Source organism: Salvelinus alpinus, chromosome 6, assembly GCF_045679555.1.
Source record: "Salvelinus alpinus chromosome 6, SLU_Salpinus.1, whole genome shotgun sequence".
NCBI classification, from domain to species: Eukaryota; Metazoa; Chordata; class Actinopteri; order Salmoniformes; family Salmonidae; genus Salvelinus; species Salvelinus alpinus.
This window is the reverse complement of record NC_092091.1, coordinates 44024833-44049764: the sequence shown is the minus strand read 5'-3', so window position 1 is coordinate 44049764 and position 24932 is coordinate 44024833. Positions and strand designations below refer to the sequence as shown.

Sequence of the window (24932 nt, the reverse complement as noted above, 5' to 3'; positions counted from 1 at the left end):
GCTTTGATGCTTCACATTCTCCCTTGCGGGAATCCGACGCGGATGTCTTACTATGGCTTCGGAGTGGGAAATCAGATTTAGCTAAAAGTAGGATTTGGGAGTTGAGGTGAGGTCGCTGGAACTGTGCTGTCATTGTTGCCACGAGGGTGTGTGTGTGTGCACGCGCATGTGTGTGTGAGTGTGTCATTTTGGGAGAGAGGGGTGAAACGTGATTTTCCAGGCCGGTCCTTGCCGAGGGACAGTAAAGGCTTTGATGGTTTGGTATCTCTGCACTAAGATCTCTGCTCAGCGCCAACACTAGCGTCACACAGCCACAGCCTCTCATAATTAACCACACACACACACACACACACACACACACACACACACACACACACACACACACACACACACACACACACACACACACACACACACACACACACACACACACACACACACACACATACACGCTGTCCTGTCCTCTGAAGATTCTGTACCCTTTTAGAGTGGATAAAATCCTATTGAGTCTCTCTCTCTTTCTCTCTTCCTCCCTTCCTCCCTGCCTACCTCATCTCTCCTACCTCAAGCTAACGCAGTAGTGGATAAGGCTGTTTGCGTTGATGACAATTACACCGTTCGTACATATCTCCTCTATACACCCGTAGCGGGGTTCTCACTAAGCTCCCAGAGCGACTCTTTACCTTGAGGGGATTTTGCTTGTCATGCGTTGCAGCGAGAGCGACGACGAGGCGGCCTAGATGCCCGCCCCGGTTCTCTTTGATGGTTCGCGGTGCTCGCGGCCCGGCATTCGAGACATTGCGTAGCGTCATCGGCAGCCCTGTCGACTGTGCTGATCCGAGCTGAGCCGATATCTTAACACGCTGTAACAAGCTCCTGGGGCTCTTTATCATAGAGGGGGGGGGGGGCTGGCTAACGGAGAAAAGGGGTTGAGGGGAAGAGTGATAGAGGGGTGTAGATGGAGAGATGAAGAGCCACAGAAGTTATTCAAGCCTTGGGAGAAAATCAGGCAGGCCCAAGAAGACGAGGATTTCTCGTAGGTAAATATCTATAGGAGAGGAGGACTGTGCATACACCCCTCCTTTCCCCTCACTCCGCCCCCCTCAGCCCCACTGATCTCTCCTCAAGCTCTCTCTCTCTCTCTCCTTTTCTTCCGCTGCTTCATGGGGTCTGTTTCCAATGTGTTTACCCCATCCGAGTCTCTCCCCCCTTGCCCTCTCTCTATTCAGACCCCCTGCCCATGTGTCAATGGGAGCTGACACTCAATGTACTCTCGCTCTACACCACTATTACTGAGAGGCCCATGTTCCTCCGCCTTACACACACTTACTGAGATTCACAGATAATGGTGTGTGTGTGTGTAGTGCATGCTTATCCGTGTCTGATGGCCGCTCTGTTTAGGCCCTGTTGTTGTCGTCGATAATGTTTGTTTTCTTTCGAGCGCTGTCCCCGAACTGCATTAAGGTTTTATAAGCTGTTTGACGATGCGCTTTAACATCCCACTCACCCTTAAGAAGTACCTCTCTGGGGCCAGCTGTGCCGGCCGTGCTAGACTGAGACCTTTACATATCATTACGCTGGCTTTAATGCAGCAGAACATCAGAAAGCCTGCTCTCGCTCTCCCTCTCTCCGTGTCCCTTTCCAGTTATCAAGTCTGTAGGTGAGTACAACGACCTGACCGTCTGGCAAATTCATACCTTCATAGCATAATGGTCACCGTGGTCTATTTTACATGATATCTGTGTTGAATGTTTGATGTTGCACCTGGCCAGTTAGTTTCTCGTGCAGATTGCCGTGTGGGTTGTTGAAACTTCGGTAGCGTGTCATATTGGAGGAGCAGTTCTATTCGGTTCTGTTCGTCACAGACATCAGCGCGCAGCAGGTCAGCGTTTACCGTGCTCATCCCACTTCCTTCTCTTTCCCCTCCTCCTCCTGTGACACTGCTGCGGACTGTTCGGGGTCCTGTCTGTCCAGGGTCCTGTCCCTTCTGTCCAGGGTCCTGTCTGAGCGCAGGTGCTGCTCTCTGCTGCTTTGATGCCCATGAATGCATGTCAGCTGTAAGGTGCCTGCCTACCCACTGCACACAGGTGCACTCGCGCTCCCCCCCCCCATTTCATCCCAAGACCCCAGGGATGGGTAGTCGGTGGGGGTGGGGGTGTGGGTAACTGACCTCATTGGACACATTGGTCACTGTCTGATCTCGACACATTCAGACAGACGTTCATGCGTGGCACACACACATGCACCCATTTATACATGCACATATGTCCGTGCCTATGCACACACAGTACAGTACAGATGCACACAGTCACATGCATACACGCACACTATGCGTACAAGCCTACACAAGCATGCATGCACGCAGGTTGATACAGCAGCTGTTGTTGACCGTAAAGAAAAGGTCTGTTATTGGCTTTAAACCAAGATGGCCTGGTCTGGGATGGAACATCTGATGCGGTCATTAAAGATTTTGTGGTTTAAGTCTGTTCATTATCTAGGATTAGTCTGCGACAGGGCGGGTAGATAGAGAAGGAAGGAAGGAGAGAGAGAGAGAAGGAAGGAAGGAGAGAGAGAGAACGAGAGAGTCATTTTTGGAGCAGCTTTAGTTTTTTTCCCCATAAGCCGCCTCTCTTTGCTCTTCCCTTTTGGTTTTCATTCTCTTGACTGAGAGGGAGAGAGAGGCGTTGAGGGTGATATGCAGTACGGTACAATCAAACAGACATGCAATTCCCTACCCCTCTCTCTTGCCCACTTAGTGTTCAAAGTCACATTGTTATATTTTCACTGATTTGACATTTAAGTAGTGTTTTCATGTATGTGGGTATTGAAACAGCTGTGGCTGACTGCTTCTGCTCTTCCAGGTGAGGGAACATGAGAACTGATGCGCATCAAGAAATAACTGCGATAAACGCACTGCAAAACCATTTAAATCGATACGTTCACTAGGGAAGAGGTGGTTTTAACTCCGTTCAAAAGTTGACTTTGCTTATGGAAAACCGTATCTAGCGAGTGAAGGGTTGCACGAATGCTCAGTTGTTGGGTCTCGAGCTCCGCTTAAATGGAAATGTTAAATGGAAGTTATGGAACTCCCTTGCGTGCTTCTGTTATGGGGTAAAGTTCACAATGAAACTGACATTAAATGTGGAGAACGATCCCCCCCCCATGCTCCAACAGTGCCTCATGTGGTGCCACTCCGAATAATACAATAACGGCATAGATATCATAGAAAACGTCTCAAAAGTGATATCCATAAATCTGTCAATTTCAGGCATGTCCAAAACATGTGTAATAAAGTAGCAGAAGCCTGCTTACATCGGTCACAAGTGGGATCTATTTCTGGTCTGGATAATTTTGCCTTTGACCAATGCAGCTGATGAACTACTTTAAATTGAATTACAGCATGTCTTAGACATATAGATGAGGAATGTGTTCTCTGAAGCATACTCTGCCAAGATCCTGTTTCAGGCGGAGTATCAAGGGAGGGAAATGTACTTTTTAGAGATTTTTGAAATTGCGTGTGACCCAAATTCCCAAATATTTCAATTTCTGCGAAGTCACTCTGGAGGGCACATGACTAAAATAAGTTTGCATGGCAGAAGGAGTAATAGGCATTAATTCACTTTTTTGTGGATTAACCGTATACCCGGATATTTTACCAAATGTCTTTAGTAGAACCTGGATCTCTGGAATACCAGTTAAAGGGTCAGACATATATAATAGCATGTCATCCACATAGAGTGAAACTTTATGCTCTAAGCCCCCTCTTCAAATACCTTTGATAGTGGTGTTATTACGTTTTGGTATGGCTAAAGGCTTAATTGTGATGGCAAACAGCTGAGAGGATAGAGGACAACCCTGTCTTGTCCCACGTTGAAGTTGGAAATAGGATGAAATATTATTTGTGCGCACTTCAGCCATTGCGGAAGAGTAAAGGACTTTGATCCAGGACATGAAATTGGGACCGAATCCAAATTGTTTGAGAGTATAATATAGATAATCCCACTCCACCCGATCAGTGATAACAATATCTCTGGATTGTCAGATGAAGAGGAGTTATAAAGTATATTATAAAGACATCTGATGTTGAAAAATGAATTGACGTTTTTTAATGAAACCAGTTTGATCTGTAGAGATAATGGAGGGAAGGACTGACTCAAAACGGCAAGCAATCATCTTAGAAAGTATCTTTACATCGCAATTCAGTAAAGAAATTGGCCTATATGAACCACACTCAAAAATATATGCTTTTCTCATTGTTAAGGGTAAAGAGTTTGAGGAGAATGATTCCTCAAATACTGAACGCAAGAGAGGAGAGAGTTGATCTGAGAATTCGCTCTGAAATCTGTCGGGTCCAGGGGATTTACCACACTGAATAGATTTTATTGCCAACACAATCTTTTCTACAGAGAACTGTTCTTCTGATTCAGCAGCTATCTCATGGTCAAATGTAGGAATATCTAAGTTCTCAAAGAAGGTGTCGAGTAAGGTAGTATTACCAGCGGTTTCCGAAGTGTATAATTGTGAGTAAAAGTTATGAAAGCGTGAATTTACCTCTAAATGATCAATACATTTGTTACCCAGCTCATCAGTTCTCAGGTATGGTTTGATTTTCTAGCATTTTCCCTGATTTCTCTCCATGTTCACAATTTTTGTATCAAGAGTTAGTAATTAGATTTTCAGCTTGTCGAGTTGAAAGAAGATCAAACTCTGTCTGAAGTGTCAAACGATGTTTTAGTAAATCTGCGGATGAAGAGTGTGAATATGCCATATCAAAATCTTTTTATTTTATTTGTAAGTTCCCGTAGGCGTTGAACATTCTACTTCCTTAATCTTGCGCTGTACGAAATAATTTGGCCCCTTAGATAAGCCTTCATTGATTCCCAGACTGTTGCAGGAGATAATAAAGGGGTTTGATTAAGCTCGGGAAATAGCTCAATTTCAGATGATATTAAAGCAACAAAGGTTTCTTCTGATAGCAGTAGTGCGTTAAGCCGCCAAGGTAGATCATTAGGCTGTGTGTTTGGTATAAGTGGTTTCTTAGCACACACGGGTCCCGTGTGGCTCAGTTGGTAGAGCATGGCGCTTGCAACGCCAGGGTTGTGGGTTCAATTCCCACGGGGGGACCAGGATGAATATGTATGAACTTTCCAATTTGTAAGTCGCTCTGGATAAGAGCGTCTGCTAAATGACTTAAATGTAAATGTTAAATGTTAGCAAGAGGAGAATGAACCGAAATGACTATAGCTTGGTAATCACACTCCGCGATAAGTGGCAGAAATCTATTGTCTAGGAAAAAGTAGTTTGTAAGTTAGAAGGTCTTATGAACTGGTGAAAAAAAAGATTGTGGAAATTCCACACATTAGATATGTCATATTTTTTAAAGAAATAGCTGAATTGCGGATACTGTCTTTGATGAAGATGATACCTTCGGAGAGCTACGATCCAGATTGGGCGACAGTACACAATTCACATCACCACCTATTTATAGGTGGTGTGTGTCCACATTTGGTAATCGAGGAAAGAAATTTGTGATGAATGAACAATCCCAATTTGGTGAATAGATGTTAGCCAAGATAACAAGGTGTATTATACAGTCTTCCTACTACAATAATGAAACGGCCTGCTGAGTCTGTAACTATTTTATTTTATTTTATTTCACCTTTATTTAACCAGGTAGGCTAGTTGAGAACAAGTTCTCATTTACAACTGCGACCTGGCCAAGATAAAGCATAGCAATTCGACACATACAACAACGCAGAGTTACACATGGAATAAACAAAACATACAGTCAATAATACAGTAGAAAAAAGAAAAATCTATATACAGTGAGTGCAAATGAGGTAAGATAAGGGAGGTAAGGCAATAAATAGGCCAATGGTGGCGAAGTAATTACAGTATAGCAATTAGACACTGGAATGGTAGATGTGCAGAAGATGAATGTGCAAGTAGAGATACTGGGGTTCAAAGGAGCAAGATAAATAAATACAGTATGGGGATGAGGTTGGGCTGTTTACAGATGGGCTATGTACAGGTGCAGTGATCTGTGAGCTGCTCTGCCAGCTGGTGCTTAAAGCTAGTGAGGGAGATATAAGACTCCAGCTTCATTGATTTTTGCACCTAATAATAGAACTGTGCTTTATCTACCCTGGATACGGGTACCATCGACAAATAGAAATGAGCAGCTTCATGGTAATAAAATAAAACGTTAAAACAAAAGGAGAATTGACTCACCAGAACTAAGGCACTAACGTTACCTAATAATAACAATATCAACTGATACCACTAGCAACGTTATTAAGTATCTACAAAAGAGAGACTGAGTCTGCAGTGTTAGACACATTCGTCCATTATCCTAATCGCCAAATAGGTAAACATTCAGCAATTTGCTTCATCCGACCTCGGTAGAATGTTCACCTTTACATGGCCATCACCTTGTGGGGGTCTTGGAACTCTTTCTCGGTGCCGTTGGATGTTATACGGAGCCAGGCAAGAAAAGCCAGACCATACCGAACATCGGTCCGTTCATGGAGCAGACTTTTGACATCATTGAAAGTGGCATGGGTCACGGGCAACACTGGGGGCATATTTTGTGGAAATAGAGATGGGTGCTCCGCTGCATCGAAGTGGGACAAATTCTCTGGCACGCCAAAGAACATCAATACAATCCTGATAGTAGTGTCGTTTAGCCACAATGACACAAGGTTTTCCGCCAGGCTTTCTTACTTGACAGCTGATATTGAATCTTTGCATATAACCGTGTAAATATATGCATTGTTCCTTAAGGCTAGCCACATCAGTTTTGAGCTTCTTAACTGTGGTTTGTGGTGTAGTCGTAGTCTGAGCATGTTGCCAAGCCTTGTTCCATGTCGGAGACAGTTTTCTTAACTGTATCCAGTTCAGTACGAACCATTGCTGTATGCTTTGTGAGTTCATTCTTGACTGCTTGTAAGTCCTCACTGGGCGCCTCCTTGAGTTCCGACTTGAGTATAGATGAAATGTCTGCTCTGAGAGCAGCAAGAATCTTGGCCTTCAAATCCTGTGTTATTTTTTTTGCCGAGCCGAGGGGAGGAGCCGCTGCTCCCACTTGTTTAAAACAAAAATAAAAGTTGAACAAAGTAAAGCATGTCATTTAAAGGCTGTGTTTCCTAGTTCTTTTTGGGTCAAAGCACAAAGAGAGTATTAAATAAATGACTTTGTTGTCCTTAAGCCATTTTGCCACAACTTTGGAAGTATGCTTGGGGTCATTGTTCATTTGGAAGAGCCATTTGCGACCAAGCTTTAACTTCCTGACTGATGTCTTGAGATGTTGCTTCAATATATCCACATCATTTTCTTTCCTCAAGATGCCATCTATTTTGTGAAGTGCACCAGTCTGTCCTGCAGCAAAGCACCCCCACAACATGATGCTGCCACCCCCGTGCTTCACGGTTGGGGATGGTGTTCTTCGGCTTGCAAGCCTCCCCCTTTTTCCTCCAAACATAACGATGGTCATTATGGCCAAACAATTCAATTTTTGTTTCATCAGACCAGAGGACATTTCTCCAAAAAGACTCTGTCCCCATGTGCAGTTGCAAACCGTAGTCTGGCTTTTTTTATGGCGGTTTTAGAGCAGTGGCTTCTTTCTTGCTGAGCGGCCTTTCAGGTTATGTCGATATGGCACTCGTTTTACTGTGGATATAGATACTTTTGTACCTGTTTCCTCCAGCATCTTCACAAGGTCCTTTGCTGTTGTTCTGGGAATGATTTGCACTTTCTGCACCACAGTACGTTCATCTCTAGGAGACAGAACGCGGCTCCTTTCTGAGCGGTATGACGGCTGCGTGGTCCCATGGTGTTTATACTTGCTTACTATTGTTTGTACAGAATAGTGGTGGTCTACATTTTTTTCTGAGGTCTTGGCTGATTTATTTTGATTTTCCAATGATGTCTAGCAAAGAGGCACGGAGTTTGAAGGTAGGACTTGAAATACATCCACAGGTACACCTCCAATTGACTCAAATGATGTCAGTTAGTCTATCAGAAGCTTCTAAAGCCATTACATAATTTTCTGGAATTTTCCAAGCTGTTTAAAGGCACAGTCAACTTAGTGTATGTGAACTTCTGACCCACTGGAATTGAGATACAGTGAATTATAAGTGACATTTTTGGTCGGTAAACAATTGTTAGAAAAATTACTTGTGGCATGCACAAAGTAGATATCCTAACTTACTTGCCAAAACTATAGTTTGTTAACAAGAAATTTGTGGAGTGGTTGAAAAACGAGTTTTAATGACTCCAACCTAAGTGTATGTAAACTTCCGACTTCAACTGTATGTACTGTATGTACTGTATGTATGTACACTGAGTGTACAAAACATTAAAAACACCTGCTCTTTCCATGACATAGACTGACCAGGTGATCCCTTATTGATTCCACTTGTTAAATCCACTTCAATCAGTGTAGGTGGAGAAAGGTTAAAGAAGGATTTTGAGACAATTGAGACATGGATTGTGTATGTGTGCCTTTGAGGGTGAATGGGCAAGACAAAATATTTAAGTGCCTTTAAAACGGGGTATGGCAGTAGGTACCGGTTTGTATCAAAAACTGCCAAGCTGCCGGGTTTTTCACGCTCAACAGTTTCCCATGTATATCAAGAAGGGTCAACCACCCAAAGGACATCCAGCCAACTTGACACATTTGTGGGAAGCGTTGGAGTGAACATGGGCCAACTTCCCTGTAGAACGCTTTCGACCGAGACAAATTTATTTTTGTTATTTATTAACCCCTTTTTCTCCCCAATTTCATCGTATCCAGTTGGTATTTACAGTCTTTCCTCATCGCTGCAACTCCCGTACGGCCTTGGGTGAGGCGAAGGTCGAGAGCCGTGCTTCCTCCGAAACACAACCCAACCAAGCCACACTGCTTCTTGACACAGTGCCCATTTAACCCGGAAGCCAGCCGCACCAATGTGTCGGAGGAAACACCGTGTCAATGTGCACTGCACCCAGCCCGCCACCGGAGTCGCTAGTGCGCGATGGGACAAGGACATCCCTGCCGTCCAAATCCTCCCCTAACCCGGACGATGCTAGGCCAATTGTGCGCCGCCCCATGAGTCTCCCGGTCGCGGACGGCTGCGACAGAGCCTGGACTCGAACCCAGAATCTTTAGTTGCACAGCTAGCACTGCGATGCAGTGCCTTAGACCACTGCGCCACTGCGCCACTTGGGAGGCCCGAATTAAGTGCAAATTGTCTGTGTGTTTGTACACATGTAGAGCATATGCACGTGTGTGAGAAGAAAGAGCGTGTGGGCGGAAGGTTATTGTATGCCTGCCAAAGGGATTCTGATATTACCATATTCCATGGAACTGCACAGCTACTATCTCGTACAGGTATATAGTGGGAAGAGTGGAATGTTCTGTATAGCCATTATTAATGACCAAACAAGTAAAAGCACACCCTAAACAGTCCATTTAACCCATTTGGTTCCACAAAACTGATGTCGTTGCGGAACCCGATGTCATAAATCCACAGATTTTAGGGTCATTTTCAGTAATTGTAATTTTATTGGCCATCTGCCTTTTTGTTCTCTGAGAAATGGACTGTGTTAATTAATGAGAAAATAAGAAGGGGAAGAGAGGGGAAGAGCGGGAGATATAAAGGAAGAAAGAGGTAGAGAGACAGGAAACGAGGTAAAGAGAAAGAGATCCCTCTTTTAATTAAGATTCCTCACAGTTTGCCTGGTTAATTATTTTCACTTCTGCTTCGTCAGGAACTCATCAATATTTAATATTGCACAATATCATCCTGTCAGGAGGCCCAGAATCGAATTTCCCACTATTCAATTTGTCAGGTGCCAAGAAACTGACATCTTTCTTCCTTCCTATGTGTAGGATCTGAATTTGACCCATTTCTCACAGCAGGAAAATAATCCTGCAGTTACAGGAAATGTGAATTATTGTGTAGATTATAATTAATGGGCATTTATGTAGGGGTTGACACATGTTTAGTTAGGGCAAATCAAATCTGAACTTTTAAAATGGTTATTACAAACGTTAGAAGCCTTTTAAACCCTGAACAAGTTTGCTTTTCCTGCCATGCCGGAGGTTTCTTGCAACAACAAGGTGATTAAATTAAGGTGTGTGTGTGTGTTCATAAAGCTTCAAAGAGATTGCATCGCTAATCAAGAGCCTCTCGCACCTGCTGCTAACAAAACAGGAAAACATGGAGAGAGCGGGGGAGAGGGAGGGAGGGCGAGAGGGAGGGAGGGCGAGAGGGCGGGAGGGCGAGAGGGCGAGAGAGAGAGGGCGAGAGAGAGAGGGCGAGAGAGAGAGGGCGAGAGAGAGAGAGAGAGAGAGAGACTACCTCACCAGATAAAACAGTCGAGAAGAGGAAGATAAAACATACGCTGTTCCCTTCATCTTCCAGCGAGTGTACATCAGGGGTGGCGGAGCTTCACTAAGCTGAGGAATGTAACGTTAATATAAGTGAATGAGTTTAACGACCCACCTCAACGAAGCCTATTTTTCTGCTCTGCTCGTCAGAATGGAGAGTTAGAAATACTGCTGAATTACAGAACAGATTGATTGGCTCTGGCGCTCTATCATATTTCCCTTCCTTTATCAAAGAACGGAAAGAACAGGATAGAGGAGGAGAGGACAGGACAGGACAGACACAATGATTTGGCTAATCAGAAAACCCACTTGTCTAGTCAGTCACAGTCAATCAACATTGAGTTCAATAACATGTTAAATTCCTATTGAGCTTTTCACTGTTGAAGCACTCAGAGGTACCTCAGTTACCACTGTAATATGTGTGTTTCGAGTGGATTCTGTTGACCTTCATTCAGTTCAACACACAGTCCCATTACACGTGCAGGTAGGTCTCTAAGGGTATATAAAATGCTAACGTGGCTAATTGATACTAATGAATGCTAGACTCATACTTACTAAATTACTCTGAACAACTATGGGTATGCTGCTGTTCGTAGGTAGGTTGCGATGGCAATCTGTACAGTCAGTGCTTTTTAATTAATCAATGCTTTACTTCCTTGTGTCCCTGATGGTAGACACAGGTTGTGGGGTATGACTGTGTGTGTGTGTGAGTTAAATGTTGTGTTTGCTCTCATGTTTCACGTAATTCACCCTAAAAATATTAGGACATTTGGAAAATATACAGTACCAATCAAAAGTTTAGACACACCTACTCATTCCAGGGTTTTTCTTTTTTTTAAACTATTTTCTACATTGTAAATTAATAGTGAAGACATCCAAACTATGAAGTGTAGCACATGGAATCACAAAGTAACCAAAAAAGTGTTTTATATTTGAGATTCTTCAAAGTATCCACCCTTTGCCTTGATGACAGCTTTGCACACTCTTGGCATTCTCTCAACTAGCTTCATGAAGTAGTCACCTGGAATACATTTCAATAAACAGGTGTGCATTGTTAAAAGTACATTTTGTGGAATTTCTTTCCTTTTTAATGCGTTTGAGCCAATCAGTAGTGTTGTGACAAGGTAGGGGTGGTATACAGAAGATAGCCCTATTTGGTAAAAGATCAAGTCCATATTATGGCAAGAACAGCTCAAATAAGCGAAAAGAAACGGTAGTCCATCACTACTTTAAGTCATGAAGGTCAGTCAATCCAGAGAATTTCAAGAACTTCGAAAGTTTCTTCAAGTGCAGTCGCAAAAACAATCAAGCGCTATGATGAAACTGGCTGTCATGAGGACCACCACAGGAAAGGAAGATCCAGAGTTACCTCTGCTGGAGACAATAAGCTCATTAGTTACCAGCCTCAGAAATTGCAGCCCAAAAAAATGCTTTACAGAGTTCAAATAACAGACACATTTCAACATCAACTGTTCAGAGGAGACTGCGTGAATCAGGCATTCATGATTGAATTGCTGCAAAGAAACCACTACTAAAGGACACCAATAAGAAGAGACTTGCTTGGGCCAAGAAACACAAGCAATGGACATTAGACCGGTGGAAATCTATCCTTTGGTCTGATGAGTCCAAATTTGAGATTTTTGGTTCCAACCGCCATGTCTTTGTGGGATGCAGAGTAGGTGAACAGATGATCTCCGCATGTGTGGTTCCCAGCGTGAAGCATGGATGAGGAGGTGTGATGGTGTGGGGCTGCTTTGCTGGTGACAGTGTCAGTGATTTATTTAGAATTCAAGGCACACTTAACCAGCATGGCTACCACAGCATTCTGCAGCGATACGCCATCCCATCTGGTTTTAACTTAGTGGGACTATCATTTGTTTTTCAGCAGGACAATGACCCAACACACCTCCAGGCTGTGTAAGGGCTATTTGATCAAGAAGCAAAGTGATGGAGTGCTGCATCAGATGACCTGGCCTCCACAATCACCCGACCTCAACCCAATTGAGATGGTTTGGGATGAGTTGGAAGGCGGAGTGAAGGAAAAGTAGCCAACAAGTTCTCAGCATATATGGGAACTCTTCCAAGACTGTTGGAAAAGCATTCCAGGTGAAGCTGGTTGAGAGAATGCCAAGCGTGTGCAAAGCTGTCATCAGGGCAAAGGGTGGCTACTTTGAAGAATATAAAAACTAAAATATATTTCGATTTTTTTTTAACACTTGTTTGGTTACTACATGATTCCATATGTGTTATTTCATAGTTTTGATGTCTTTAATGTTATTTTACAATGTAGATAATAGTTAAAATAAAGAAAAACCCTTGAATGAGTAGGTGTGTCCAAACTTTTGACTGGTACTGTACGTGTGTGTTGGTGGAATATGGGAATGTGTGTACTCTTGTATGTTCTCAGCATATTTCCTGTAAAAATTGTACAGTGCAATATTCTGTGCCTTTAGTATGTGTTGCTTGGCTACAGTACTGTGTCATGTAATGTTGGACCAGAGGAACACGGATTTAGGCTTTTTACCGACAGTTAAGTGTTCCCAAATCAATTCAACACCACAGCACACTTAGCTTCTGTGGAAATAGAAGCGGTATATTATTTGATTGCATTTTGTTAACTGTGCTCGATATTGTGGCAAATGTCTGGCTCTCTGAGGGTGTGATAAAGGAAGACAGTGTCTTAAATCTTGATACAACGGTTATGAATGATGATAGATCTGAAAGATGGCCAACTTGTTATGGTTTGCCACTGTAGGTCTCCCAGAGGGATTTTCCTTTCTATACTGCGTGTGTTAAAATTTGTGTTTGTGTGTGTGTGTGTGTGTTTAGTGCCTTCAGAATGTATTCACACCCCTTGACTTTTTCCATATTTTGTTGTGTTATAGGCTGCATTTTTTTGTAACTAGCCTACACACAATAGCCCATAATGTCAAAGTGGAATTATGTGTTTAAAAAAAAAAGAAGCATTTTTACAAATGTATTAAAATTTTTAATCTGAAATGTCTTGAGTCAATAAGTATTCAACCGCTTTGTTATGTCAAGCCAAAATAATTTCAGAAGAAAAAATGTGATTAACAAGTCACATAATAAGTTGCATGGACTCAATGTGATTTTTGAATGGTGGCTGCATCATGTTATGGGAATGCTTGTAATTGTTAAGGACTGGGAAGTTTTTCAGGATAAAAAATTTATGGAATGGAGCTTAGCACAGGCAAAATCATTGAGGAAAAGCTGGTTCAGTCTGCTTTCCACCAGACACTGGGAGATTCATTCACCTTTCAGCAGGACAATAAAGCTAAAATCTACACTGGAGTTGCTTACCAAGAAGACAGTGAAATGTTCCTGAGTGGCCGAGTTACAGTTTTGACTTAAATTTACTTAAAAATCTAAGGCAAGACCTGAAAAGGGTTGTCTAGCAATGATCAACAACCAATTTGACAGAGATTGAAGATTTTTGAAAAGAATAATGGGCAAATGTTGCATAATCCAGGTGTGAACAGCTCTTAGAGACTTATCAAGAAAGACACACAGCTGTAATTGCTGCCAAAGGTGCTTCTACAAAGTATTCCTTTCATTAACGTTTAGATATGCATCTAGATACATGGGCTCCGACTGGGTTGAGCGGGAGCTGCCCTCCCATAGGGGTGGAAGGGCCAAGAGACCAGAGGTGGAGAACAGAGTGCTCAGGTTGGGGTCTAGGTTTTGAGCATAGCCTGAAGGTAGGGAGGGACAGTTCCTCTTGCTGCTCTGTAGTTAAGCCCCATGGTCTTGTAGTGGATGCAAGCTTCGACTGGAAGCCAGTGGAGTGTGCAGAGAGCGGGGTGACAGAGGAGAACTTGAGAAGGTTGAAAACCAGGCAGGCTGTAGCGTTTTGGATAAGTTGCAGGGGTTTAATGGCTCCAGCGGGGAGCTCTGCCAACAGCGAGTTGCAGTGTTCCAGACGGGAGATGAGAAGTGCCTGGATTAGGACCTGTGCCACTTCCTGTGTGAGGTAGGGTGGTACTCTACGGATGTTGTAGAGCATGAACCTGCAGGAGCGAGTCCCTGCTTTGATGTTTGCAGAGAATGACAGGGTGCTGTCCAGGGTCATGTCAAGGTTCTCTGCACTCTGGGAGGGCCAGGCTTTGGCGTTTTCAACCATGTTGGAGAGGTCTTTAAGGGGGAAAGCCTACCCCGGGAAGAAGAGCATCTCCGTTTTGTTGAGGTTGAGCTTGAGGTGGTGGGCCGACATCCAAGCTGAGATATCTGCCAGGCATGCAGAGATGCGTGTCGATACCTGGGTGTCAGAAAGGGGGAAGGAGAAAAGTAGTTGAGTGTCATCCGCATAGCAATGACAGGAGAGACCAAGTGAGGATATGACGGAACCGAGTGACTTAGTGTATAAAGGGAAGAGGGCCTAGAACCGAGCCCTGGGGGACACCAGTAATAAAAAAATGCATGAACACATTCATCTGTCTGAGATTACTTCTCTAAGCTGAGTGGCTCTCTGTTAGAGTGTGTGTGTGCGTGCGTGCGTGCGGGCGGGCACCTGAGCTGAGCCGGTAGGGCAGCCTGAGCATCTACCACCCCACTATCAGATTAGGGGTGGGGGCATTTCATTATTTTTCTCTCCTCACTTCTGATCTGAAATCACCATCACCCGTTGATTCACTTGAAATGTATGCAGATAAAAAATGTTTTGCGCTAGTACAATGTCAATATGTGTCTTTAGAAATTAGTATGGCATTTAGACAGTTCATATATTGAAGTTATGGATTTTAACGTTGTCACATCTAGAGGTCGACCGATTAATCGGAATGGCCGATTAATTAGGACCGATTTCAAGTTTTTATAACAATCGGTAATCGGCATTTTTGGACACCGATCATGGCCGATTACATTGGAGACCGCGTGGCAGGCTGACTACCTGTTATGCAAGTGCAGCAAGGAGACAAGTTAAGGTGCTAGCTAGCATTAAACGTATCTTATAAAAAACTATCAATCTTAACATAATCGATAGTTAACTACACATGGTTGATGATATTACTAGTTTATCTAGCTTGTCAATTCAATTTATCATTGCATCACAGTCTACTTAGCCAAATGGGTGATTTAACAAGCGCACTCGCGAAAAAAGCACTGTCGTTGCACCAATGTGTACCGAACCATAAACATCAACGCCTTTCTTAAAATCAATACACAAGTATATATTTTTAAACCTGCATATTTTGTTAATATTGCCTGCTAACATGAATTTCTTTTAACTAGGGAAATTGTGTCACTTCTCTTGCGTTCTGTGCAACAGAGTCAGGGTATATGCAGCAGTTTGGGCCGCCTGGCTCGTTGCGAACTGTGTGAAGACCATTTCTTCCTAACGAAGACAGCCAACTTCGCCAAACGGGGGATGATTTAACAAAAGCGCATTTGCGAAAAAAGCACAATCGTTGCACGAATGTGTACCTAACCATAAACATCAATGCCTTTCTTAAAATCAATACACAGAAGTATATTTTTTTTAAACCTGCATATTTAGTTAAAATAAATTAATGTTAGCAGGCAATATTAAACTAGGGAAATTGTGTCACTTCTCTTGCGTTCATTGCACGCAGAGTCAGGGTATATGCAACAGTTTGGGCCGCCTGGCTCGTTGCGAACTAATTTGCCAGAATTTTACATAATTATGATATAACATTGAAGGTTGAAACAATGAAACAGCAATATTTTGACTTAGGGATGCCACCCGTTAGATAAAATACGGAACGGTTCCGTATTTCACTGAAAGAATAAACGTTTTGTTTTCGAAATTATAGTTTCCGGATTTGACCATATTAATGACCTAAGGCTCGTATTTCTGTGTTATTATATTATAATTAAGTCAATGATTTGATAGAGCAGTCTGACTGAGCGGCGGTAGGTAGCAGCAGGCTCGTAAGCATTCATTCAAACAGCACTTTCCTGCGTTTGCCAGCAGCTCTTCGCAATGCTTCAAGCATATCAACTCCCGAGATTAGGCTGGCAATACTAAAGTACCTATTAGAACATCCAATAGTCAAAGGTATATGAAATACAAATGGTATAGAGAGAAATAGTCCTGTAATAACTACAACCTAAAACTTCCTACCTGGGAATATTGAAGACTCATGTTAAAAGTAACCACCAGCTTTCATATGTTCTCATGTTCTGAGCAAGGAACTTAAACGTTAGCTTTTTTTACATGGCACATATTGCACTTTATTTTCTTCTCCAACACTTTGTTTTTGCATTATTTAAACCAAATTGAACATGTTTCATTATTTATTTGAGACTAAATTGATTTTATTGATGTATTATATTAAGTTAAAATGAAAGTGTTCATTGTTCATTCAGTATTGTTGTAATTGTCATTATTACAAATATATATCTAAAAATCGGCCGATTTAATAGGTAGAGGCTTTTTTGGGTACTCCAATCATCGGTATCGGCGTTGAAAAATCATAATCGGTCGACATCTAGTCACATCCCTAGTTTGCTGGTTATTTTGTCATTGATGATCTCTCTACAGTGAAGTAGTATTTTCCAGGATGGAATAGCAGAAACTGTTTTGACAGCTATTGGTCTGTACGACATAATGATTACTGATGCTGTTTTCAGAGGACGAGACTGGGCGTAGTACAGTGTGTGTGTGTGTGTGTGTGTGACTGGGAGTAGCAAAGTTAGCGCATGTGTCGTGGCGTGAAATAGCCTTTCAGCCCAGATACTACTCCTGGTGTCTACCAGTGTCTTCCACTAGACCCCGGCTGGTACTGAGCCATTGTCTGTTTTGGAGACCACATACAGACTGTGGATAGGGGTCAGTGACTCCCTTTCTGTAATAACATGACATGTTAGACTGCCACACAGTGTTTAACCGGCATGTATTGAGTGTGAAATGCTGTCGTGACCGTTAGAACCAAACTCTATTGTCTTGTGCTAGGGCTGGGCGATATGACCAAAATATCATATCATCATATTTTTTTACATTTTTGACGGTATTTTAAGGTATTTTATGTTTTTGAATAATACACGTTCTAAATATGCTTTGAGTAGTGCATGACCCTAGGGTGGCAACACATACATGATAAGTGATTTCAATGAGGCTTTCTCCACATTGATTATTTTATACTGTTCAATCCAACTTCAAACAAAAATAATTTTCAGCATTTTCATACATTTCTGCATTTCCTGCCCTTTTGTTATAATTTCCACACTGTGCCACGCAGGGCTGCATGATATGGGCAAAAAACTAGGCCTCGTTAATTGGTGAACTGTTGGGATCATGGAAATGGAATGGTTATTCTAATACAGTAAGATACACAAACTAATAGTGTCATTATATAATGTTTGGGGAAAGCAGCATGTCACCAACATCTTGTTGAAGTCGGAAGTTCACATACACTTAGGTTGGAGTCATTAAAACTCGTTTTTCAACCACTCCACAAATGTCTTGTTAACAAACTATAGTTTTGGCAAGTCGGTTAGGACATCTACTTTGTGCATGACACAAGTCATTTTTCCAACAATTGTTTACAGACAGATTATTCCACTTATAATTCACTGTATCACAATTCCAGTGGGTCAGAAGTTTACATACACTAAGATGACTGTGTGTTTAAACAGCCTGGAAAATGATGTCATGGCTTTAGAAGCTTCTGATAGGCTAATTTACATCATTTGAGTCAATTGGAGGTGTACCTGTGGATGTATTTCAAGGCCTACCTTCAAACTCCGTGCCTCCTTGCTTGACATCATGGGAAAATGAAAATAAATTAGCCAAGACCTCAGAAAGAAAATTGTAGACCTCCACAAGTCTGGTTCATCCTTGGGAGCAATTTCCAAATGCCTGAAGGTAACACGTTCATCTGTACAAACAATAGTATGCAAATATAAACACCATGGGACCACACAGCCTTCATACCGCTCCTAGAGATGAACGTTCTTTGGTGCAAAAAGTCCCAGAACAACAGCAAAGGACCTTGTGAAGATGCTGGAGTAAACAGGTACAAAAGTATCTATATCCACAGTAAAACGAGTGCCATATCGACATAACCTGAAAGGCCGCTCAGCAAGGAAGAATCCACTGCTCCAAAACCGCCATAAAAAAGCCAGACTACGGTTTGCAACTGCACATGGGGACAAATATCGTACTTTTTGGAGAAATGTCCTCTGGTCTGAAAAAAATGGAACTGTTTGGCCATAATGATCATCGTTATGTTTGGAGGAAAAAGGGGGAGGCTTGCAAGCCGAAGAACACCATCCCAACCGTGAAGCACGGGGGTGGCAGCATCATGTTGTGGGGTTGCTTTGCTGCAGGAGGGACTGGTGTACTTCACAAAATAGATGATGATGTGGATATATTGAAGCAACATCTCAAGACATCAGTCAGGAAGTTAAAGCTTGGTCACAAATGGGTCTTCCAAATGGAGTTAAACAATTTAAAGGCAATGCTACCAAATACTAATTGAGTGTATGTACACTTCTGACCCACTGGGAATGTGATGAAAGAAATAAAAGCTGAAATAAATCATTCTCTCTACTATTATTCTGACATTTCACATTCTTAAAATAAAGTGGTGATCCTAACTGACCTAAGACAGGGAATTTTTACGAGGATTAAATGTCAGGAATTGTGAAAAACTGAGCTTAAATGTATTTGGCTAAGATGTATGTAAACCTACCACTTCAACTGTATCTGACCATTGTAACGTTCGTCGTTGGGATAACGAGAGGACCAAGGTGCAGCGTGGTAAGTATTCATTATCTCTTTTAATGACAAAAACAAAACAAACAACAAAACACGAGAACGAAACGAAACAGTCCTGAACGGTGAAAATACAAATCACAGGAACAGAAAATAATCACCCACGAAACACAGGTGGAAAAAGGCTACCTAAGTATGATTCTCAATCGGAGACAACTAACAACACCTGCCTCTGATTGAGAACCATACCAGGCCAAATCAAAACACAACATAGAAAAACGAACATAGACAACCCACCCAACTCACACCCTGACCATACTAAAACAAAGACATAACAAAAGAACTAAGGTCAGAACGTGACAACCATGCAGACTGCAGAGTGAACACGGTAAGAAAGTGCATATGACTCCTTGGTCGAGCAACTGCTGTCTCCTTGAGTGACTGGGGGAAGGGTTTGGAGTGGGAAGCGGCATGCAGCAGGAGGAGATGGAAAAAGACGACTCTAGCAAAGGGAGTAAACTATAAAAACGGACATTACACACTCTGGAGTTGCGTATCACATTTAACAAACCAAACACTGAAATGCTGTTATTGAAGGTAAAGTAAAAACCCAAACCGGTGCGTGCATCAATACCGGTATATAGTAAAATACAGTATACCGCCCAGCCCTAATTCATGCCTGGGCTTGCCTCTGTGGGCTGTTCTTACTGTGTGTGCAGGTTTGAATTCATAGTCACATGACCTAGTCTATGTGTTTGTGTGTATGATGAAGAGTGTCTGGCCTGGCCTTTGTTATATGTCTGGCTGCAGTGTGTGTGTGTGTGTGTTTTAATGAGTGTGTCTGCATGCAGACATGGCCGTTAGATGTTATGGTTCTCATTGGGCCTTTTTAAAACCCATGACCCTGTCGTCAGTAATGTAAGAGCCCAGTCAGTCCACTACCTCACACTAGTGGCCAATAGAGCACTAATGGCCCGAAAGTAGTCATCGATTACACAGCCAGGCAATACCTTGTGATGAGCGAGGGAGGGCGGGGGGAGAGTTAAAATGAGAGGGAGAGAGGAAGAGGGAAAAATGTGTGAGATGGTAGACAATCAGGAGTGAGAGCGAGAAGGCTAGAGAGAGAAGGTGACAAAGCGAGAGAGAAATCTAAAATGTGCTACTGTATGCTATGGTATAAATATCAGAGTCCTTTCCAGTCCTCCTTTCATACTGTATAATGGTGGTCTGGTCTAGTCACTGATCCGCTGGTCCTGGGGGTTGGCTGCGCTCACTGTCGTCCCCTCTTCCCCATAATGAGTCTCCTCGGCTGGGCTAATGATGTGTGTTCAGCCCTGACCTGCTTCTCCTAGACTGGCTGGTTTGTGTGGTCAGCGTGGTAGCCAGGGGCACTCACACCTCCCTGGGCGTGCTTGTTATCCTCTGCCCCCGGCAAACTCCAGGGCACTGCCACCCACCTGGACAGGTTAGATAATGAACTGGTGTGCCTGAGGGATGTGTGTGTTTGAGAGTTTTATGTGCGTGACTATGTGGAAAGAATTTGAGCTATAACAAAAAATCTGTATTTTTCTTTCTCTATAAAATATTGAGTCTATTGTGGATATGGAGCTAAATTACCAGGATTCCCTTTGCAGGTGAGAGCACCTTAACATAGCACCAATTATAGTGTAATTTATTGCATTTAATCAATCACTACTTGAATTAAAGTTGACTGAGAAGAGGCCGGTCGAAGAACATAATCAGTTCTCCTCAAATAAACCCAACTAACCAAGGAAAAAGAATAATGTGAAAATTATCAGATTTCATTTTGCAGCATAGCTGCAGGTCTCCTGTGTTTTGTGTTTTGTGTGTGTGTGTGTGTGTGTGTGTGTTTTGTGTGTGTGTTGTGTGTGTTTTGTGTGTGTGTGTGTGTGTGTGTGTGTGTGTGTGTGTGTGTGTGTGTGTGTGTGTGTGTGTGTGTGTGTGTGTGTGTGTGTGTGTGTGTGTGTTTTGTGTGTGTGTGTGTGTGTGTGTTTCAAAGCGGATAGATTAAACTAGATGTTCTGTCATAGCTGCAGGTCTCCTGTGTTGTGTGTGTGTGTGTGTGTGTGTGTGTGTGTGTTTTGTGTGTGTGTGTGTGTGTGTGTGTTTCAAAGCGGATAGATTAAACTAGATGTTCTGTCATAGCTGCAGGTCTCCTGTGTTGTGTGTGTGTGTGTGTGTGTGTGTGTGTGTGTGTGTGTGTGTGTGTGTGTGTGTGTGTGTGTGTGTGTGTGTGTGTGTGTGTGTGTGTGTGTGTGTGTGTGTTTCAAAGCGGACATATTAAACTAGCTGTTCTTTCATCCTCATGGCTGTTTCTATACAGAGTAAAAGGTACACTTGAGCTACCTCAGGCAGGCAAACAAGCAGTCAGTAAGTCAGTCAGTCTGCATGTAATTTTGTCAATCAGGCAAGCAGAAAGACACGCAGGCAATCAGGAAGACAGACAGACAGGCAGGGATGGAAGTGAGGGAGGCAGATACAGCACGTAGGAGCTTGGCAGTACTACAGAGGAAGGTGACGTAACCCAAGTAGAAGGTGCAGGTGTGAGCCAGTGGTGACTGTTGTTTAAAGGGTTTTCACTGGTTAAAGCTAAGCATATTTTAAAGGTAGGACAGGATAGAGAGCACAGTGAGCGGTATAGTGTTAGGGGGCACTTACTGTATGATGCTAGGCTAGCTGCATACACCCACACACACGTGTGTGTGTGTGTGTGTGTGTGTGTGTGCGTGTGTGCGTGCAAGACTGTGCGTGTGTGTGTGCGTGCGTGCAAGACTGTGCATGTGTGTGTGTGTGTGTGTGCGTGCAAGACTGTGCGCGTGTGTGTGTTTGGCTTACGACGGATCCAACGGATCAATTTCCTGTCTTTTTGTTCAGCAGGGACTTGGGATGCATGGCCCCTAGTGACCCAGATACACTTCTATTTCTTTCTCCCCTCTGCTGCTCTGCTCATCATTAAAACACCCTGCATAACATCACAGAGAGAGATAAATAATGAGGGAGGGGGGGAGGGAGAGACAAGTGTGAAAGACAGAGGTAACGAAGGAGAAGAGAAAGCGGGAAATGGGGAAGTAAGTAAACGAAAGAAGAGTGACGTTGAAAGACAATATATAAATGGGACATAGAGGGATGCAGGGAAGGGGAAAAAGAGAGAGATATAAGGAGAGAGTGAGAGTGAGTGAGAATGAGAGAGATAAAGAGGCATAAGAGAAACCCTTTAGTCTGAACAACCATTGCATAATGTCACGTAATTGGTTACAAGCATTTGCATTTGTAGACTGAAATTATGCTATAGGACAGAGAAGACCTGGGTTCAACTACTATTTGTGTTCTCTCAAATACTAGTAGCGTTTGACTGAGCCTGTCTGGAGTGCCAGGTGGCGGGGTTTGCTCTATTGTGACTTTTCCATTGTTACCATTGGTTCCAGGTAAGCTAAATCAAGTGCAGCTTAATGATTCAAAGAAAACAAATACTATTTGAACCCTGGCCTGGTAGCCTATGGGCTATTCGATGGTAACGGAATTAGGCTTTGACTCAGTTTTTTCACTTTAAAATGTGTGCCAAACAAAAACCATTGATTTCAAAGTTCAACAAACCACACATCTACACTATATATATAAAAGTATGTGGACACCCTTTAAAATTAGTGGATTTGGCTATTTCAGCCAAACCCGTTGCTGACAGGTGTATAAAATCGAGCACAGAGCCAGGCAATCTCCATATACAAACGTTGGTAGTAGAATGGCTTACTGAAGAGCTCAGTGACTTTCAACGTGGCACCGTCATAGGATGCCACCTTCCTAACAAGTCACTTTGTCAAATTTCTGCCATGCTAGAGCTGCCCCGGTCAATTGTAAGTGCTGTTATTGTGAAGTGGAAACGTCTAGGAGAAACAACGGCTCAGCTGCGAAGTGGTAGGCCACACAAGCCCACAAAACAGGACCACCGAGTGCTGAAGCGCATAGAGCATAAATATTGTCTCTCCTCTGTTGCGACACTCACTACCACTAATGCCAAGTGTTGGCTGGAGTGGTGTAAAGCTTGCAGCCATTGAACTCTGGAAAAGTGGAAACGCGTTCTCTGGAGTGATGAATCACGCTCCAACATCTGACAGTCCGACGGACGAATCTGGGTTTGTCGGATGCCAGGAGAACACTACCTGCCTGAATGCATAGTGCCAACTGTAAAGTTTGGTGGAGAAGGAATAATGGTCTGGGGCTGTATTTCATGGTTCGGGCTAGGCACCTTAGTTCTAATGAAGGGAAATCTTAACTCTACACCATAAAATGCCATTCTAGGCCAGGCAGACAGCAAGGACGGCTTGTCTCCCCAGTGCCTTTCCGTTCACCTTCACACCCCTGGGCCAGACTACACTCAATCATAGGACCTACTGAAGAGATGAGTCTTCAATAAAGACTTAAAGGTCGAGATTGAGTCTGCGTCTCTCACATGGATAGGCAGACCATTCCATAAAAATGGAGCTCTATAGGAGAAAGCCCTGCCTCCAGCTGTTTGCTTAGAAATTCTAGGGACAATAAGAAGGCCTGCGTCTTGTGACCATAGCGTACGTGTAGGTATGTACGGCAGGACCAAATGGGAGTGATAGGTAGGAGCAAGCCCATGTAATGCTTTGTAGGTTAGCAGTAAAACCTTGAAATCAGCCCTAGCCTTAACAGAAAGCCAGTGTAGAGAGGCTAGCACTGGAGTAATATGATATTTTTGGGGGGTTCTACTCAAGATTCTAGCAGCCGTGTTTAGCACTAACTGAAGTTTATATAGTGCTTTATCCGGGTAGCCGAAATGTAGAGCATTGCAGTAGTCTAATCTAGAAGTGACAAAAGCATGGATTAACTTTTCTGCATAATTTTTGGACTTTCTGATTTTACGAAGATGGAAAAAAGCTGTCCTTGAAACAGTCTTGATATGTTCGTCAAAAGAGAGATCAGGGTCCAGAGTAACGCAGAGGTCCTTCACAGTTTTATTTGAGATGACTGTACAACCATCAAGATTAATTGTCAGATCCAACAGAAGATCTCTTTGTTTCTTGGGACCTAGAACTAGCATCTCTGTTTTGTCTGAGTTTAAAAGTAAAACATTTACCGTCATCAACTTCCTTATGTTTTCATCCACTTCCTTATGGTCTCCCGAGTGGCGGAGTGGTCTAAGGCACTGCATCTCATTGCAATCACTACAGTCCCTGGTTTGAATCCAGGCTGAATCACATCTGGCTGTGATTGGGAGTCCCTTAGGGTGGCGCACAATTGGTCCGGGGTAGGCCGTCATTGTAATTAAGAATTTGTTCTTAACTGACTTGCGTAATTAAGTAAAAAAATGTCTGAAACACAGGCTTCCGGGGAGGGCAATTTTGGTGCTTCACCATGTTTCATCGAAATGTGCAGCTGTGTATTTTCCACATAGCAGTGATGTTTAACATTATGTTTCAGAATGACATCAGAATGACATCACCAAGAGGTAACATATATAGTGAAAACAAGGGATGCACGATATATCGGAATTGGCCGATATTAGTTAAAAATACCAACATCGGCATCGGCCCGATGTCTAGTTAAACGCCGATGTGCAAAACCGATGTCAAAGCTGACGTGCATACAGTTAAAGTCGGAAGTTTACATACACCTTAGCCAAATACATTTAAACTCAGTTTTTCACAATTCCTGACATTTAATCCCAGTAAAAATTCTGTTTTAGGTCAGATCACCACTTTATTTCAGAATGATAGTAGAGAGAATGATTTATTTCAGATTTTCTTTTTCTCATTATCCATAGTGTCCAGCATGCTGCTTGCACTGGTCGTGCTGAGAAGTCTGAAATATGGTCCAACTAGC

At 42.9% G+C, this 24932-nt stretch overlaps 1 protein-coding gene and 1 non-coding gene across 5 annotated transcripts in view; both read left to right on the top strand.

Moving 5' to 3' along the window:
• LOC139577559 (low-density lipoprotein receptor-related protein 8-like) overlaps positions 1 to 24932 on the top strand; it is a 263472-nt gene that overhangs the window by 8448 nt on the left and 230092 nt on the right. The window lies entirely within an intron of this gene.
• Positions 5050 to 5126, top strand: trnaa-ugc (transfer RNA alanine (anticodon UGC)). Its single transcript has one exon. It is a non-coding gene; the product is annotated as a tRNA-Ala (tRNA).